This window comes from Scyliorhinus torazame, chromosome 24 (genome assembly GCF_047496885.1).
Source record: "Scyliorhinus torazame isolate Kashiwa2021f chromosome 24, sScyTor2.1, whole genome shotgun sequence".
Taxonomy (NCBI): Eukaryota; Metazoa; Chordata; class Chondrichthyes; order Carcharhiniformes; family Scyliorhinidae; genus Scyliorhinus; species Scyliorhinus torazame.
The window spans coordinates 46277711-46298520 of NC_092730.1; the positions used below are offsets into that span (position 1 = coordinate 46277711).

At 52.5% G+C, this 20810-nt stretch overlaps 1 protein-coding gene across 1 annotated transcript in view; it reads left to right on the forward strand.

Annotated features, from left to right (window-relative positions):
• Nucleotides 1-20810, forward strand: part of LOC140400041 (histone H2B-like) — a 156771-nt gene that overhangs the window by 2642 nt on the left and 133319 nt on the right. Inside the window, exon 2 of the transcript XR_011937999.1 lies at nt 11375-11459. The gene's annotated coding sequence lies outside the window, so the exon portion shown is untranslated. The remainder of the gene's footprint in view (nt 1-11374; nt 11460-20810) is intronic.

Below are 20810 nucleotides of genomic sequence, written 5' to 3' on the forward strand. Positions count from 1 at the left end.
GGGCATTGCAGAGGGTGGGGGGGTGGTTGCTGCCGAGGGCCTTCCAGCAGTAGTGGCCCCGCAGCAACATCAGCTTGCCCACCGCAAGCGCCAGCGGCCTGGGTTGGAGGTGGTGGTGGATCTCGCTCCCCCCTCCCCAGGCGAGCGGGGTTGGGTATCTCCTGTGTTTATTTCCATCACCCTGATGCCCAGCCCCGTTAAAAAGAAGGCCAAAGCAGCCGCTGAGGTGACCGAGCTGCCGTCGTCCCTCGAGCAGGGAGGCCTGGGGGCGGGGGGAGACGTGACCCCCCCAAATGCTTGTTCTGCCCGGTGCAGTTTTACTCCCGAATACCTTTTGTTCATCGCTGGGGGCATGCGGCAGCCATCAGAGCCCCTATATCTTCGGGTCGTGGGCGGGTGACGGCGAGGAAGGCTCCCCGCTCACAAGGCCCAAGCAGACGATGCGAAGGAGCCCAGGATCCATCCCGGAGCTGTTCCAGGGGGTCTTTCCGGGTCTTTCCGAGGGCCCGGCATCGACGGCGGGGTTGGTGTCGCCACGGACTCTGAATCGAGGGGGGGGGGAGCCTGCGAGGAACCCGCCTGAGGGTGATCCTGGGGGTGGGATCGACTCGGACCAGGGGGAGCAGCGACAGGCTGTTCTGTTCCTCGGGGGACTCCTGAGGGAGTAGAGGGGGCAACAACCCTCTACTCCCTCTGAGTAGAGTTATGGGTGATTGGTGAAGGACACACGCTACAACTGACTTGGAGGTAACCATAGCGAGACTCAACATCCACGGCAGCAGGGACGCGCATCACCGTTTGCAGTGCTTCTCTGTCCTCTGGGACGCAAAGTATGGGGTGTGCTTCCTGCAAGAAACCCACGCCATTCCGGAGGACAAAGCTAAGTGAACCCTGGAGTGGCAAGGGGGAGTCTTCATGAGTCACTTGGCCCCACGTTCGGGCGGGGTGGCTATCTTGATGATTTCCATTTTCAGCTGGAGATCTTGAGGGTCAAGGAGCCAGTGCCAGGCCGTCTGTTGCATTTAACGGTCCTCGACGGGGACGTGGTGCGTCACTTTGTGAATGTATAGGCTCCCTGGCCGGGCCGCAGCAAACAACTTTCTTTGACAAAGTGTCCACTCTTCTTGGCACCATTCCTGTGGGCGAGTGCATCATCCTTGGAGGGGATTTCAATTGCACCCTCCAGGACAAGGACCGTGGTAGAGTCTAGTGCAGCATGCAGGCGGTGATGAAGTTAAGGGACCTGGTCAGGTCCTTCGACTTGGTGGGCGCCTGGAGAACTCTCCATCCTGAATCTCAGGTGGACACATTTGTGGGCCCTTTGTTGGGAGCGTCCAGAATCGACCGTCTTTACATTTCTAGGAGGTTCTTGCCCAGTGTTCAGGCGGCCTCTGTGGAGCAGGTGCTGTGCTCGGATGACCACCTGGTGTGGGCGTGTTGATCCCCAAATTTCTTTCTCTGTCAGTCTGGCCTCAATAAAAGTTGAGATGGATTCGCACGTAAAAAGAAGTTATTTATTTAGCTTGCAAGCTTGAATCATCTTACAGAAACGTAAGAGACATCCAGCCTCTTACACCCCAGAAAACGACTGAACTAAAAGACAAAGGGATCTCTGCAAAATCAATTCAAATGGTATCAAGTTTCACATACTCGACGGACATAGGTCAGCCTATGTCCCTCCTGACCTGTTCGATCTATTCTGATTGGCTCACTTCCAATCCCTTTCTCTGGCCCCTATCAATGCAGCATCACTCTCATAGACACACCTCTTCCTGCTTTTTCCATGCGGTCTCAAACCCCTTTGTCCCTAACTGCCAGAATCAAAGTGGCTTATTTCTACATTACATTAACTAGTAACTCTAAAGTAACTATTTTATATCACATTCGTCATTCCCTCCTTTTATCATTCCATGATAACCGAACTATCCAATCCATAGCTACGGTTCCTCATCTAAAAAGATCCGTCGCTGCATTTCCAATTCCTGTCTTAGCCCCCCTTCATCTGCCTCACCCTCATGGATTTTAACAGTTAATTTTTTTTTCCGGTGATTGGGGCGGTGATCTGATCTAGTGCACCCCGCATTCTACCCATCACACATTTAAGGATGGCCAGGCCCACAAAGATGCAGCCGATAGCTACCACTAGATACATGGCCATATTTATCAACCAGTCCTTCCATCCTCCAAATCCCCAGTTACCCCAAGAGTCAGGATCCTGCATCCCATCCAAGTGATCCCGTATGCGATCCATAAATTTAGTAATGTTAGCGGTCAAGTCTTGAACACCCATGATACACTTGCCCTGTACTATGGCGCATACCCCACCCTCACGGGCCAGAAGATAGTCAAGAGCACGCCGGTTCTGCATTGCAAACAACCGTAGCTGAGACAACTCCTTGGTTGTTGCCCCGAGGGCTCCCAAAGTTTACTACCCGGGTTTTCCTCAGTTTGGCCTTTAACTAACTTAAGTGTATCTCCCGGTAACCTACGTTCTAGCTGTACTTCCCTTCTCACACGCCCCGTCCTCTCTCTAGTCCCTTTCTCTTTCTCATGGTCTCTTCCTACACTCTTCTGACAGCCTGATTTTACCTTTATTGTACCACTTTTAACACATCCAAAATCAAATTTACATGTATTCCAAAAACAAGGCAATGTCCATATAATGTTCCCTTCCCATCGCCGGGACCGGTGCAGCTGCTTCATGACTCCTGCATTCTCCTTAACTTTGATGACCTTCCATGAGTCGATACCATGTCCTCGTATATGGGGGCAGCGAAGAACATCACCTTTGCATAGGTGATGTATCCTTGTAGATTGGTTGGGGCTACACAGATACATAATATTCCCCTTTTCCATATCCATCGCCAATAACACGCCAAGCGAAGTGAGGCCAAATATCAGACAGACGATGCGTAGCCACTCCATCATGCTCCACACCTGTAAAATAGCACTGGAGAAGGGAGGCAGGTTAGTATCCGACCTTTTACAGTAGTGGAGATGGACTCAATTTACAGTGATGTAGGTGGAACCAAGCACTTCGCCCCTCCACTTTAACTGCTGTGGGGGTGGTAAGGAGAACTTGGAAGGGCCCATCCCATCGCGGCTCCGACCCCTTCCTAGTCCAATTTTTGACCATGACATAACTACCGGGCTGGACTGAAAGTGAGCTAGGTACTGGGGCAATGGCTGGTGAGCCGCGCGGACTTGGCCATGGAGTTCCTTGAGCACTTGCGTAAGGGCTAGAACATAGGTGGTCATTTCTTCAGTCATCTGATGAAACTGAACCCGTCTGGGAACCTGCAGGCTCCAAGGAGTTCGAAGAGGCCTGCCATAAAGAATCTCGGCGGGAGAGAGCCGGGCTGGTCCCGCAGGTGTAACCCGCAGCTGGAAGAGGGCAACGGGGAGCAACTTAAGCCATGTCAGTCCCGTGTCTGCTCTTAATTTTGCCAATTTAGTTTTGAGGGTCTGATTGTGTCTCTCAACCAACCCGGCCGCCTGCGGTCTGTAAGGACAGTGTAACTGCTGGCGTATGCCCAACTGGGAGCAAAACTCCTTGTTAATTTGTCCAATAAAATGAGGCCCATTATCAGAACTTAACTGAGCTGGTATACCGTACCGGGGAATGATTTCCCTCATCAAGACTTTAACCACAGGAGCAGCTTTACTATAGATAGTCGGATACGCCTCGACCCATTTGCTGAACACATCCACAATGACCAAAACATATTTGTAACATTGACACCTTTCCAACTCAATGTAATCCATTTGGAGCGTCTCAAAGGGACCACTGGGCAACGGGGTTTGCCCCTTCCCACAAGGGATACCTTTTCCGGTGTTATATTGCTGACAAATCAAACACCGATTACTGATACTTTGGGCCAACCCCTGCATTTTAGGGTGCCACCAAGTGTCAAGCAACAAATCACTAGTCCCTCGAGCCCCACAATGAGTTGCAAAGTGTACACATTCAATCACCCATAAAGCCAGCGCATCAGACATACAAGTCTGATGTGCAGGCGTGGTCCATAAAGAGGAAACAGAATCATATGTACAACCTAACCGTTTCCACATTTGTTTATCACTCTCAGGAGCGTCCTCCTGTAACCTTATGACGTCTTGGATGGTTGGCATTCGCTTGTCAGAAGCAGACATATTCATAGTAGATCGTTTAGTCTGACTTAACATCTTAGGCACCATCACTTGCTGAATTTGTGCAGCTGTGCGCGCTGCACGATCTGCTCGTTCATTACCAACGTCAACTGGGGTTGTACCATTCGTGTGGGCAGCGCATTTAATAACGGAAATCTGCGCGGGCATAAGGAGGGCCTGCAGTAGGTCATTAACTAAACCCCGGTGGGATATTTGACCACACATAATCATGTCAGGTTGTTCTGACGAAATGTCACTCAAATCGCCCCTTATTGTGGTAGTTTCCTGAATCAAGGCTAAACAGTCGTGGCCAGGTGCGTCTTCATGGACAGGGGGACCACTAAGAAAACAGGCTGGATTGATAGTGGTACAGTATTTAAATGTCAGACGTGGATTGTTCAAAAGGTATATCTCATACCTATTCTGACGAGCTGCGGTAAGATGCTGACCATTCGCCCCATATCCCTGGCATGGTACTGGTCATGGACCTGACGTGTAATATGAGGGCTTACCGAAGCTGACTGTGGCCATAAATGTGGTGATATTGTAACAAAATCGGCTGTACCTTCTTTTCCCGTGACTGTGGCTGTAACCTTGACTGGCCATTCGGTCTCAAGTAATGGCCGGTATTTGTCCTCCAACTCCCTGTTTCGTCCAGTTCTGTCATAGGCCAGGGTAACGTGATGCAGTGACTGTTCAACGTCTAACGTCCACCACTGGGGGGTGATAGAAATATAGCACTGTTGTCTCATCCTCCTCTTCGCTGATCCACCCACCCAAAGTCACTATATTGGAGCTCCTGCCGGTAAACTACCATTTCTGCCGCTTGTTGGGGTCGCAGATCATCCTTTTTCATTACATACTCAGTCTTAACCTTTGTAACTGAGCCTCCTTCTTGGCCTACACCCTCCTTCCAGTAAAATCTGACTGCCCTTGCCATCTGGGAAGGGTCGTTCTCTGTCCAATTCATGTTATTACATTTCACAGCAGTAACCACAGAAGGTGGTAGGCAATGCATTAACATAGCACAGTATTGAGGGGAATTCTGACCATTTTGATACAGCAAATCGCCTGACTGCCCCCGGTAGATTTCATTAAAACGCTCCAGAAATTCCTCTGCCTCGTCAATCTTCCTAGGTTTTAGGTCTAAGATAACAGAAAGATTTATGGGCCTTTGAAATGTGCTATTCAACGCATTCAAGATCTGTGTCCTTCTTTTCTCTATTTGCTCTCTTTTTTTTTTAAACTTAAAAATGTTTGAAAATTCAAATTGAATTACTGCAACTTGCAAGCTTAGCTCTGATCTCAACTCAGAACTAAATTTACAATTTGCTTAACACAAACTTGTATAACATTTACAACTTAATTATTTCTTTATCTTAACAATTTTTCTTTTAACAAGTTTTTTTTCTTTTACATACACATAAGTATTAGCAAAATCAACTATCATCTCCAGATTGACACTTTTTAAAATGGTGTCCATGATCTTCTTTAAGTTTCTATTAATCTCCAGATAAAATGAGATAAACATTATTTCAAGTAAGTAAAACTTAAGATTCTGGCAATTTCAATCAATTGCTTTCGAAAATAATAACTTTTATCAAAGAGGTGGAGAAACCCACTGGTTTCCTTTAATTAATTCAAAACGTAACTTTGCTGGTGTTCACTGACTCAAAGGAAAGGTATCCGATTACACTACGGCTGCTGCTGTTATCTCAAAGCCTGAGTGAGAAGCACTGTCTGTTTTCAACTCCGCCTGCTGCTGTTAACCCTTTGAGAGACTTCTGCTTCAACCAATATGCAGCATTCCTCACAATCTCAACTAGACCTCGGAACTTTACAGTCCAAGGAGACAATTTTAGCTTAATCAACTATATATTTAAAACACTCACACATAGAGTTGAACCATCTTCAGATTTAAAAAGTTATACTGGACTGAACCTCCATCTATTGAAGTCTCATCAGCCCCTGAACCCATATAATAGACTGAACCTTCATTAATGAAGTCACATCAGCCCCTGAACCCATATAATAGACTGAACCTTCATTAATGAAGTCACATCAGCCTCTGAACCCATATAATAGACTGAACCTTCATTAATGAAGTCACATCAGCCTCTGAACCCATATAATAGACTGAACCTTCATTATTAAAGTCCCATCAGCCCAAAACCCTAACCCAAGCCGAAACAACAATATGAAATCCCATCAATTAAAGTGCTAATCCCCAGACTGACCTGTGATTTCGTCGAGGCGGTCTTTCTGTGCCAACCGCGAGTGACCAGACTAATCAGACGATAAGAAGAAGGGAACAATCAATGCGCGGTCGTTTTCCAGTTCTACATTGAGGGCCCTTTGTTCCCCATCCTCCTGTTCATAATCAGTCTAATTCTGATTTCGCAGTTGGATCAGGATCGCCTAGAGAAATCCCGGTTTTCGGCACCAAATGTTGATCCCCAAATTTCTTTCTCTGTCAGTCTGGCCTCAATAAAAGTTGAGATGGATTTGCACGTAAAAAGAAGTTATTTATTTAGCTTGCAAGCTTGAATCATCTTACAGAAACGTAAGAGACATCCAGCCTCTTACACCCCAGAAAACGACTGAACTAAAAGACAAAGGGATCTCTGCAAAATCAATTCAAATGGTATCAAGTTTCACATACTCGACGGACATAGGTCAGCCTATGTCCCTCCTGACCTGTTCGATCTATTCTGATTGGCTCACTTCCAATCCCTTTCTCTGGCCCCTATCAATGCAGCATCACTCTCATAGACACACCTCTTCCTGCTTTTTCCATGCGGTCTCAAACCCCTTTGTCCCTAACTGCCAGAATCAAAGTGGCTTATTTCTACATTACATTAACTAGTAACTCTAAAGTAACTATTTTATATCACATTCGTCAGGCGGGGCTTGGCCAGCTCCGCGCTCAGGCACGGTCCGCGTACTGGCACTTTAACAACCTGCTGCTGGAGGACAAGAGGTTCCTGGAATCGCTTTGCCGTTTCTGGGCCGGCTGGAGAAAGAAGCAGGGTGGCTTCCCCTCCTTGAGGCTATGGTGGGACTTGGGCAAGACTCATGTCCGCGCCTTCTGTCAGGTGTACACGAAGCGGTCGATGCCGGGGCGGAAATACATGATCGCCAAATTGGCTGAAGAAGTCTTCCATCTGGAGTCACGTCTCCCTCAGCCCGATGAGGACCCGGCCCTGGGGCTGCTGTACAGGGAGAAGACGGGCGTGCTGCGGGACCTGCAACTTGTCGGGTCCCACGGCGCGTATGTGAGGTCACGGATCCGTCTCCTGACAGACATGGACCGTGGCTCCCCCTTCTACTCGCTGGAAAGAGGATGCAGGGCCAGTCGGCCGACGACGGTCCCTCGTCTCGGATCCGGAGGGGGTCAGGACCCTAATCAGGGACTTTTATTCTGACCTCTATACTCCGGATCCGTGCAGCGAGGACGCTTGCAGAGTTCTGTGGGAGGACCTGCCGCAGGTCGGCCCGGAGGGTGTCGGGGTCTCGACCAAACCGTCAATCATCAAGACCGGCGCCCTCGACAGCTTGTCAAGGGGCAAGACCCCAGGGCTGGACGGGCTGACCGCGGAGTTCTTCAGTGCATGCTGGGACGTCCTGGGGAGCGACTACGCGGGGGTCCTGGGGAATGTATCGTGACTGGGGAGATGCCCCTTTCGTGGCGCAGGGCCGTTATTGCCCTGCTGCCCAAGAAAGGGGATTTCCGCCGACCCAAAAACAGGCGAGCGGTCTCTCTCCTCAGCACGGACTACAAAATAATTGCCACGGTCATGTCTTTGCGCCGTGGCCCTGTGCTGGACCACATGATCCACCCTGACAGTCCCACACCGTCCCGGACCGCACCATTTACCATGATCCACCCTGACAGTCCCACACCGTCCCGGACCGCACCATTTACCATAATATCCATCTGGTCCGGGACATCCATCATTCCCAGACGACTGGGATGTTGAGCGCCTACCTGTCTCTTGACCAGGAGAGGGCGTTCGACAGGGTGGGGCACGATTATTTGCTCGGGCCTCTGCGAGCCTTCTGGTTCAGGACGCACTTTGTCGCCCGGATCCGATTACTGTACGCTGCCTCGGAGTGTCTGATTAAGGTTAACCTGTCCCTGATGGCGCCCCTTCGCTTTGGGAGAGGTGTGCGTCAGGGCTGCCCCTTGCCCGGCCAACTTTATTCTCTCTGCATGGAGCCTTTCCTGCGCCTCCTGCGGAAGAGGTTGTCGGGGCTGGTTCTGCGTGAGCTGGGCATGGCGGTGGTCGTTTTGGCTTACGCTGATGATGTGCTGCTCATGTTCATTGACCCCGGTGACCTGCGGAGGATGCGAGAGTGCCAGGCTGTGTACTCCGCCTCATCTTCTGCTGGGATCAACCGGGCTAAAATGTTCCGGACTCCTGGTCGGTCCGTGGCAGATGGACCCCCTCCCAGAGGAGCTCAGGCCTTCAGCTGGAGCCGGTCCAACATCGACTTGGACCAACATCCTCGACCTGGGAGCCCATCTTTGCCCGGCAGAGGAAGCCTGGCCGGTGAACTGGCAGGAGTTGGAGACCAAGATCACCGCTCGCCTGGGACGTTGGCCAGGACTGCTCCGAGAGCTGTCCTACAGGGGTCGAGTTCTCATCATAAACCAGCTGATAGCTTCCATGTTGTGGTACCGGCTGGTCACTTTGACCCCTCCCCCTGACTTTGTGACAGGCATCCTGAGAACTCTGATTCGGTTCTTCTGGGACAATGGATTGCACTGGGTCGCTGCGGAGGTCTGGAGTCTCCCGCTTGCGGAGGGCGGTCAGGCGCTGGTGTGCCTTCGCATCCAGATCACGACTTTCCACCTTCAGACTCTGCAGCGATACCTGGACGTTGAGCCTCCTCCACGATGGTGTGCCTTGGCGACATATTTCTTCTGCCAGGTGCACGGCCTGAACTACGACGTTGACCAGCATGGTCTTCAGAATTCTTTGTTGATGCTGCCCGTCTTGTACCAGGACCGTCTCAAAGTCTGGAACAGGGTCCCCACGTGCCACAGCTCTCTGCTGTCAGGAGTAGTGGCTCTCGTAAGGGAGCCGCTGCTCAGGAATCCGCACCTCCGCCAATATCCATTCCGGTGGCTGGCGGAGCGGAGGGCTGTGGATGGCGGGGTGACCAGGATCGGGGACATGCAGGGTGGCAGAGGAATGGACTGGATGACGCCCTACGAGCTCGCCGAGCACGGTGCTGTGTCCATCCAGCACGCGGCCAAGCCCATCCGAGGCCTCAAAATGGTTGTGCTCGGCCCCTTGGACTCGAGACGGCGCAGTTGTGCGGTGGCATCCCGTCTGAGCGGACCCCTGCTCGGACGGAATGCCACGTTGGTCCCAGGCCCCGGAACCCCTTCCGGGCGCCGGTACCCCACAACCCCAGTCGCTTCATGTAGACACCCCCCGTGCCTTTTCGTACCGCGCAGATGGGTTTCCTGTACAGCCTGCTGCTGCACACCTTCCACCTCCTTGCCCTCGCCCGCCATCCGGACACGGCTTGGCGTGCCTTGCTGCAGTCCGGCAGCGGAGGTCCCAACTGGAGTTCCCTCTACGGAGGCGTCTTCCCTATAAGACTTGGGGACCTGGGATGGAGGGTGCTGCACAAGGCAGTGTCGTGCAACCATCGGTTAAATCACCACACGGCCTCCCCAGAGACCTGCCACGTTTGCGGCCTGGTGGAGACCGTGGAGCATGTGTTTGTTGTCTGTCTTAGGCTGCACTCCTTTTTTAGTTTTTTGATGATATTGTTGTTGAGGTTTTCTTTGCACTTAAGCCCCACGCTCCTGATCTATGGACATCTGGTGTGGGAAGGTGGGGAAGCGGGGAAGGCGGGGAGGACCTCCTTGTGAACCTGCTCCTGGGCCTGGCCACACTTGCCATTAATAGGTCCAGGCAGCGGGCGACCGAGGGGGTTGTCCGGCCTGACTGTCTGCCCCTCCTCCGCAGCCTCGTTCGCGGCCGGGTGTCCCTGGAGTGGGAGCTTGCGGTGACCACGAGCACACTTGAGGCCTTCCGTGCTCGGTGGCCGCCGTAGGGGTTGGACTGCCTCATCAACCCTGATTTTCACACTTTAATTTAACGGGTTTTGTTACGTTTCCGTTTCCTTTCTGATTCCTTTTTGGGCTCTGCTCCAGTTGCTTTCTTTTTGGAGCACCCCCCGGTTTGCTTTTGTCCCTCAGTTAATTTTTGTATTTTTTCTTTAGTTGTCACGCCGTGCATCACTCCAGAATAGTCGGTGGATGCAGGGTTTTAATCCTGCTGCGTGGAGATAAATGCAGCAGGTCATCACTCACAAGGGAAAAAAACACAAGAAAAAAAAACAACACAAAAATATTATGACAGTTGTTAAACCCGATAAAACCCCCCACACACAGTGCCCCCTCCTCTATAGGAGGTTTTGCTCTATATGTGATGACAGTGAAATGAGAAATATTTCCATTGATTCTCAATGCGCAATTACTGCGGGGATCTGCGCACGCCCAGCGTAACCCCGCCCCCTGCCTGTCATCACTGAGGATGAGAGCGCATGTGCAGCCCCTCCAGCCCAGGAACAGCGTTCTCATTGCAGCAGCACATCCATTTGCGAGTGTGAGCAAAGAGGCTCAGAGATCATTACTGACTCGGGGGGAGTTCAGGGAGAATCGGGGGCTGTTTGCAAGAGGCGCAGCGGAGCACGATCTTGTTCCGGGACTTGGAGTGAGCGGGGGGAAGGGATAGCTCTTTCTGGGCCTGGCTTATTTGTCTGATTCTGGGTTAGGATTTGGAGAGTATTTTCTTTATTTTACTGATAATCAATTGAAAGAATAGATTGATCTATCATTGGCCTAATCTGATCCTGATTTACAAGAGAGATGTTATCTTCCGCCCAGTCCAACAGATGAAGAGATGAGTTCCAAGATGATGATTCCTCAGCAACGTGAATGTGGCGTCTTGGGGCTTTTCACAGTAACTTCATTTGAAGCCGACTTGTGACAAGAAGCGATTTTCATTTCATTTCACATGGTTAGGCGGGGTTACTGGGTAAGGGTGGAGGCGTGGAACGCTCTTTACAAAGATGGGCTCGATGAACCGAATGGCCTCCTTTTGCACTATCAATTCTGTGATTATCAGTTGAAAGAATAGACTGATCTATCATTGGCCTCATCTGACCCTGATTTACAAGAGATATGCTTTCTTCCCCCTAGTTCAACAGATGAAGAAATGAGTTCCAAGAACAAGGTGATGATTCCTCAGCAAAATGTATGTGTCGCCGTCTCCTTCTAACTGACAGTAAGTACAATATTAATCCAACATTGCAGAGACACAGACACAACATCAACTCCACCGTCACAGAGAACAGAAGCAGTCACACTCACATTGACCTCAAGTCCCAGATAAACATGTCCAATCCAACAGTGATACACGAGAGGGCAGGTGGGATCATTTTCCAGAATTCGCCCCCCCCCCCGCCATATCATGGAACGTTGGATCAACTTGTTGTGATAATAGCTTTTCGTAAAGTAATCAGTATAGAAATAATTAGGTACAGATTCAGCAATGTGTAAGTATCCATTTGCACTTTTTTGTAACTTTGTTGGATTAAAATGTATCAGAAGCACTTTAACCTCACAAGTTGTGAACCTTTGGTGCAAGTAAAAAGTCAGATAGTACAGCTGATTTAAAAATACAGAATTATTCGTAAGTTTCTACTGAGACAAGTCAGAAAACAAAATATTGGGGGAATGTCCAATTCACATAACAAGCATGTCTTTCGGGACTTGTGGGAGGAAACCGGAGCATCCGGAGGAAACCCACACAGACACAGGGAAAACGTGCAGACTCTGCACAGGCTGCGACCCAAGCGGGAATCAAACCTTGGAACCTGGCACTGTGAAGCAATCCCCTGATTTACACAATCCCCTGGTTTACACCACGCTAGTTTCACACACTCCCCTGGTTTACATGCTCTCCTGGTTTCTCACTCATCTGGTTTGAACACTCAACTGCTGTACACACTCCTCATTTTACACACACTCCTGTTGTGCATCCTCCCATGGTTCCATACACTCACCTGGTTCATACACTCCCCTGGTTTATACTTCCCCTTGCTTTATACACTCCCCGACTTTACACACTCCCCTGCTTTATGCCCTCCCCTGCTTGATACACTCCCCCTGCTTGATACACTCCCCCTGCTTCATACACTCCCCCTGCTTCATACACTCCCCCTGCTTCATACACTCCCCCTGCTTCATACACTCCCCCTGCTTCATACACTCCCCCTGCTTCATACACTCCCCCTGCTTCATACACTCCCCCTGCTTCATAAACACCCCCTGCTTCATACACTCCCCCTGCTTCATACACTCCCCCTGCTTCAGACACTCCCCCTGCTTCATACACTCCCCCTGCTTCATACACTCCCCCTGCTTCATACACTCCCCCTGCTTCATACACCTCCCCCTGCTTCATACACCTCCCCCTGCTTCATACACCTCCCCCTGCTTCATACACCTCCCCCTGCTTCATACACCTCCCCCTGCTTCATACACCTCCCCCTGCTTCATACACTCCCCTGCTTCATACACCTCCCCCTGCTTCATACACCTCCCCCTGCTTGATATACCCCCCTTGCTTTATACACCCCCCTGCTTTATACACCCCCGCTGCTTTATACACCCCCCTGCTTTTTACACCCCCCTGCTCTACACACTCCCCTCGTTTACAAATCCCCCTGCTTTATACGTCTTCCTGCTTTAGACAGTCCCCTGCTTTGTACAGTCCCCTGCTTTATACACCCCCCTGCTTTATACGCCCCCCTGCTTTATACGCCCCCCTGCTTTATACGCCCCTCTGCTTTAAACACCCCCCTGCTTCATACACCCCCCTGCTTTATACGCCCCCTGCTTTATACGCCCCCCTGCTTTATACAACCCCCTGCTTTATACAACCCCCTGCTTTATACACCCCACTGCTTCATACACCCCCCTGCTTTATACACTCCCCTGCTTCATACATCGCCCTGCTTTTTACACTCCACTGCTCTACACACTCCCCTCGTATACAAATCCCCCTGCTTTATACGTCTTCCTGCTTTAGAGACTCCCCTGCTTTGTACAGTCCCCTGCTTTATACACCCCCCTGCTTTATACACCCCCCTGCTTCATACACCCCCCTGCTTCATACACCCCCCTGCTTCATACACCCCCCTGCTTTATGCACTCCCCTGCTTTATGCACTCCCCTGCTTCATGCACTCCCCTGCTTTATGCACACCCCTGCTTTATGCACCCCCCTCCTTTATGCACCCCCCTCCTTTATGCACCCCCCTCACTTATGCACCCCCCTGCTTTATGCACCCCCTGCTTTATGCACCGCCTGCTTTATGCACTGCCTGCTTTATGCACTCCCCTGCTTGATGCACTCCCCTGCTTGATACACCCCCCTGCTTGATACACCCCCCTGCTTGATACACCCCCCTGCTTGATACACCCCCCTGCTTGATACACCCCCCTGCTTGATACACTCCCCTGCTTCATACACCCCCCTGCTTTATACACTCCGCGTTTTTTTCACTCCCCTGCTTTATACATCCCTCTGCTTAATACACTCCCCCTGCTTCATACACCCCCCTGCTTTATACATCCCCCCTGCTTTACACACTCCCCTGCTTTACACACTCCCCTGCTTTACACACTCCCCTGCTTTACACACTCCCCTGCTTTACACACTCCCCTGCTTTACACCCCCCCCTGCTTTATACACCCCCCTGCTTTATCCACTACCCTGCTTTAAACATCCCTCTGCTTTACACACTCCCCTGCTTTAAACATCCCTCTGCTTCATGCACCCCCCTGCTTTATGCACCCCCCTGCTTCATGCACCCCCCTGCTTCATGCACCCCCCTGCTTTATGCACCCCCCTGCTTTATGCACCCCCCTGCTTTATGCACTCCCCTGCTTTATGCACTCCCCTGCTTTATGCACTCCCCTGCTTTATGCACTCCCCTGCTTTATGCACTCCCCTGCTTTATGCACTCCCCTGCTTTATGCACTCCCCTGCTTTATGCACTCCCCTGCTTTATGCACACCCCTGCTTTATGCACACCCCTGCTTTATGCACCCCCCTGCTTTATGCACCCCCCTCCTTTATGCACCCCCCTGCTTTATGCACCCCCCTGCTTTATGCACCCCCTGCTTTATGCACCCCCTGCTTTATGCACCCCCTGCTTGATGCACTCCCCTGCTTGATGCACTCCCCTGCTTGATACACCCCCCTGCTTGATACACCCCCCTGCTTGATACACCCCCCTGCTTGATACACCCCCCTGCTTCATACACCCCCCTGCTTCATACACCCCCCTGCTTCATACACCCCCCTGCTTGATACACCCCCCTGCTTGATACACCCCCCTGCTTGATACACCCCCCTGCTTGATACACCCCCCTGCCTGATACACCCCCCCTGCTTCATACACCCCCCTGCCTCATACACCCGCCCTGCTTCATACAGCCCCCCCTGCTTCATACACCCCCCTGCTTCATACACCCCCCTGCTTCATACACCCCCCCTGCTTCATACACCCCCCCTGCTTCATACACCCCCCTGCTTCATACACCCCCCTGCTTCATACCCTCCCCCTGCTTCATACCCTCCCCCTGCTTCATACCCTCCCCCTGCTTCATACACTCCCCCTGCTTCATACACTCCCCCTGCTTCATACACTCCCCCTGCTTCATACACTCCCCCTGCTTCATACACTCCCCCAGCTTTATACACTCCCCTGCTTTATACACTCCCCTGCTTTATACACTCCCCTGCTTTATACACTCCCCTGCTTTATACACTCCCCTGCTTTATACACTCCCCTGCTTTATACACTCCCCTGCTTTATACACACCCCTGCTTTATACACCCCCCTGCTTTATACACACCCCTGCTTTATACACTCCCCTGCTTTATACACTCCCCTGCTTTATACACTCCCGTGCTTTATGCACCCCACTGCTTTATACACCCCCCTTAATCATACGCCCCCCTGCTTCATACACCCCCCTGCTTCATACACCCCCCTGCTTCATACACTCCCCCTGCTTCATACACTCCCCCTGCTTCATACACTCCCCCTGCTTCATACACTCCCCCTGCTTCATACACTCCCCCTGCTTCATACACTCCCCCTGCTTCATTCACCCCCCCTGCTTCATACACCCCCCCCTGCTTCATACACCCCCCCCTGCTTCATACACCCCCTCTGCTTCATACACCCCCCCTGCTTCATACACCCCCCCTGCTTCATACATCCCCCTGCTTCATACATCCCCCTGCTTCATACACTCCCCTGCTTCATACACCCCTGCTTTATACACCCCCCTGCTTTACACACTCCACTGCTCTACACACTCCCCTCATTTACAAATCCCCCTGCTTTATACGTCTTCCTGCTTTAGACACTCCCCTGCTTGGTACAGTCCCCTGCTTTATGCATCCCCCCGCTTCATGCAATCCCCTGTTTTATACACCCCCCTGCTTTATACACCCCCCCTGCTTTATACACCCCCCTGCTTTATACACCCCCCTGCTTTATACACCCCCCTGCTTTATACACCCCCCTGCTTTATACACCCCCCTGCTTTATACACCCCCCTGCTTCATACACCCCCCTGCTTTATACACCCCCCTGCTTTATACACCCCCCTGCTTCATACACCCCCCTGCTTCATACACCCCCCTGCTTCATACACCCCCCTGCTTGATACACCCCCCTGCTTGATACACCCCCCTGCTTGATACACCCCCCTGCTTGATACACCCCCCTGCTTGATACACCCCCCTGCCTGATACACCCCCCCTGCTTCATACACCCCCCCTGCTTCATACACCCCCCTGCTTCCTAAACCCCCCCCCCGCTTCATACACCCCCCCCTGCTTCATACACCCCCCTGCTTCATACACCCCCCCTGCTTCATACACCCCCCCTGCTTCATACACCCCCCTGCTTCATACACCCCCCTGCTTCATACACCCCCCTGCTTCATACACCCCCCTGCTTCATACACCCCCCTGCTTCATACACCCCCCTGCTTCATACACCCCCCTGCTTCATACCCTCCCCCTGCTTCATACCCTCCCCCTGCTTCATACCCTCCCCCTGCTTCATACACTCCCCCTGCTTCATACACTCCCCCTGCTTCATACACTCCCACTGCTTCATACACTCCCCCAGCTTTATACACTCCCCTGCTTTATACACTCCTCTGCTTTATACACTCCCCTGCTTTATACACTCCCCTGCTTTATACACTCCCCTGCTTTATACACTCCCCTGCTTTATACACCCCCCTGCTTCATACCCTCCCCCTGCTTCATACACCCCCCTGCTTTATACACCCCCCTGCTTCATACACTCCCCCTGCTTCATACACCCCCCTGCTTCATACACCCCCCTGCTTCATACCCTCCCCCTGCTTCATACCCTCCCCCTGCTTCATACACCCCCCCTGCTCCATACACCCCCCTGCTTCATACACCCCCCTGCTTCATACCCTCCCCCTGCTTCATACCCTCCCCCTGCTTCATACACTCCCCCTGCTTCATACACTCCCCCTGCTTCATACACTCCCCCTGCTTCATACACTCCCCCTGCTTCATACACTCCCCCTGCTTCATACACTCCCCCAGCTTTATACACTCCCCTGCTTTATACACTCCCCTGCTTTATACACTCCCCTGCTTTATACACTCCCCTGCTTTATACGCCCCCCTGCATTATGCGCTCCCGTGCTTTATGCACCCCACTGCTTTATACACCCCCCTTAATCATACGCCCCCTGCTTCATACACCCCCCTGCTTCATACACCCCCCTGCTTCATACACCCCCCTGCTTCATACACTCCCGCTGCTTCATACACTCCCCCTGCTTCATACACTCCCCCTGCTTCATACACTCCCCCTGCTTCATACACTCCCCCTGCTTCATACACTCCCCCTGCTTCATACACTCCCCCTGCTTCATACACTCCCCCTGCTTCATACACCCCCCCTGCTTCATACACCCCCCCTGCTTCATACACCCCCCCTGCTTCATACACCCCCCCTGCTTCATACATCCCCCTGCTTCATACATCCCCCTGCTTCATACACTCCCCTGCTTCATACACCCCTGCTTTATACACCCCCCTGCTTTACACACTCCACTGCTCTACACACTCCCCTCATTTACAAATCCCCCTGCTTTATACGTCTTCCTGCTTTAGACACTCCCCTGCTTTATACAGCCCCCCTGCTTTATACACCCCCTGCTTGATACACCCCCCTGCTTGATACACCCCCTGCTTTATACACCCCCCCTGCTTTATACACCCCCCTGCTTTATACACCCCCCTGCTTTATACACCCCCCTGCTTTATACACCCCCCTGCTTCATACACTCCCCTGCTTTATACACCCCCCTGCTTTATACATCCCGCTGTTTGATACATACCCCTGCTTTATGCACTCCCCTGTTTTATACACCCCCCTGCTTTCATCCCCCTGCTTTATACACTCCCCTGCTTTATACACCCCCCTGCTTTCATCCCCCTGCTTTATACACTCCGCGGTTTTTTCACTCCCCTGCTTTATACACCCCCCTGCTTTCATCCCCCTGCTTTATACACTCCGCGGTTTTTTCACTCCCCTGCTTTATACACTCCCCCTGCTTCATACACCCCCTACTTTATTCACCACCCTGCTTTATACACTCCCCTGCTTTATACACCCCCCCCTGCTTCATACACCCCCCTGCTTTATCCACTACCCTGCTTTAAACATCCCCCTGCTTTACACACTCCCCTGCTTTAAACATCCCTCTGCTTCATGCACCCCCTTGCTTTATGCACCCCCCTGCTTTATGCACCCCCCTGCTTTATGCACCCCCCTGCTTTATGCACCCCCCTGCTTTATGCACCCCCCTGCTTTATGCACCCCCTGCTTTATGCACCCCCCTGCTTTATGCACTCCCCTGCTTTATGCACTCCCCTGCTTTATGCACTCCCCAGCTTTATGCACTCCCCTGCTTTATGCACACCCCTGCTTTATGCACCCCCCTGCTTTATGCACCCCCTGCTTTATGCACCCCCTGCTTTATGCACCCCCTGCTTTATGCACCGCCTGCTTTATGCACTCCCCTGCTTGATGCACTCCCCTGCTTGATACACCCCCCTGCTTGATACACCCCCCTGCTTGATACACCCCCTGCTTGATACACCCCCTGCTTGATACACCCCCTGCTTGATACACCCCCCTGCTTGATACACCCCCCTGCTTCATACACCCCCCTGCTTCATACACCCCCCTGCTTCATACACCCCCCTGCTTCATACACCCCCCTGCTTGATACACCCCCCTGCTTGATACACCCCCCTGCTTGATACACCCCCCTGCTTGATACACCCCCCTGCTTGATACACCCCCCTGCTTCATACACCCCCCTGCTTCATACACCCCCCTGCCTGATACACCCCCCCTGCTTCATACACCCCCCCCTGCTTCATACACCCCCCTGCTTCATACACCCCCCCTGCTTCATACAGCCCCCCCTGCTTCATACACCCCCCGCTGCTTCATACACCCCCCGCTTCATACACCCCCCTGCTTCATACACCCCCCTGCTTCATACCCTCCCCCTGCTTCATACCCTCCCCCTGCTTCATACCCTCCCCCTGCTTCATACACTCCCCCTGCTTCATACACTCCCCCTGCTTCATACACTCCCCCTGCTTCATACACTCCCCCTGCTTCATACACTCCCCCTGCTTCATACACTCCCCCAGCTTTATACACTCCCCTGCTTTATACACTCCCCTGCTTTATACACTCCTCTGCTTTATACACTCCCCTGCTTTATACACTCCCCTGCTTTATACACTCCCCTGCTTTATACACTCCCCTGCTTTATACACTCCCCTGCTTTATACACTCCCCTGCTTTATACACTCCCCTGCTTTATACACTCCCCTGCTTTATACACACCCCTGCTTTATGCGCTCCCGTGCTTTATGCACCCCACTGCTTTATACACCCCCCTTAATCATACGCTCCCCTGCTTCATACACCCCTCTGCTTCATCCACCCCCCTGCTTCATACACCCCCCTGCTTCATACACCCCCCTGCTTCATACACTCCCCCTGCTTCATACACTCCCCCTGCTTCATACACTCCCCCTGCTTCATACACTCCCCCTGCTTCATACACTCCCCCTGCTTTATACACCCCCCTGCTTCATACACCCCCCTGCTTTATACACCCCCCTGCTTTATACACCCCCCTGCTTCATACACCCCCCTGCTTCATACACCCCCTGCTTCATACACCCCCCTGCTTGATACACCTCCCTGCTTGATACACCCCCCTGCTTGATACACCCCCCTGCTTGATACACCCCCCTGCTTGATACACCCCCCTGCCTGATACACCCCCCCTGCTTCATACACCCCCCCTGCTTCATACACCCCCCTGCTTCATACACCCCCCCCGCTTCATACACCCCCCCCTGCTTCATACACCCCCCTGCTTCATACACCCCCCCTGCTTCATACACCCCCCCTGCTTCATACACCCCCCTGCTTCATACACCCCCCTGCTTCATACACCCCCCTGCTTCATACACCCCCCTGCTTCATACCCTCCCCCTGCTTCATACCCTCCCCCTGCTTCATACACTCCCCCTGCTTCATACACTCCCCCTGCTTCATACACTCCCACTGCTTCATACACTCCCCCAGCTTTATACACTCCCCTGCTTTATACACTCCTCTGCTTTATACACTCCCCTGCTTTATACACTCCCCTGCTTTATACACTCCCCTGCTTTATACACTCCCCTGCTTTATACACCCCCCTGCTTCATACCCTCCCCCTGCTTCATACACCCCCCTGCTTTATACACCCCCCTGCTTCATACACTCCCCCTGCTTCATACACCCCCCTGCTTCATACACCCCCCTGCTTCATACCCTCCCCCTGCTTCATACCCTCCCCCTGCTTCATACACCCCCCCTGCTCCATACACCCCCCTGCTTCATTCACCCCCCTGCTTCATACCCTCCCCCAGCTTCATACCCTCCCCCTGCTTCATACACTCCCCCTGCTTCATACACTCCCCCTGCTTCATACACTCCCCCAGCTTTATACACTCCCCTGCTTTATACACTCCCCTGCTTTATACACTCCCCTGCTTTATACACTCCCCTGCTTTATACGCCCCCCTGCATTATGCGCTCCCGTGCTTTATGCACCCCACTGCTTTATACACCCCCCTTAATCATACGCCCCCCTGCTTCATACACCCCCTGCTTCATACACCCCCCTGCTTCATACACCCCCCTGCTTCATACACTCCCCCTGCTTCATACACTCCCCCTGCTTCATACACTCCCCCTGCTTCATACACTCCCCCTGCTTCATACACTCCCCCTGCTTCATACACTCCCCCTGCTTCATACACTCCCCCTGCTTCATACACCCCCCCTGCTTCATACACCCCCCCTGCTTCATACACCCCCCCTGCTTCATACACCCCCCCTGCTTCATACACCCCCCCTGCTTCATACACCCCCCCTGCTTCATACACCCCCCCTGCTTCATACATCCCCCTGCTT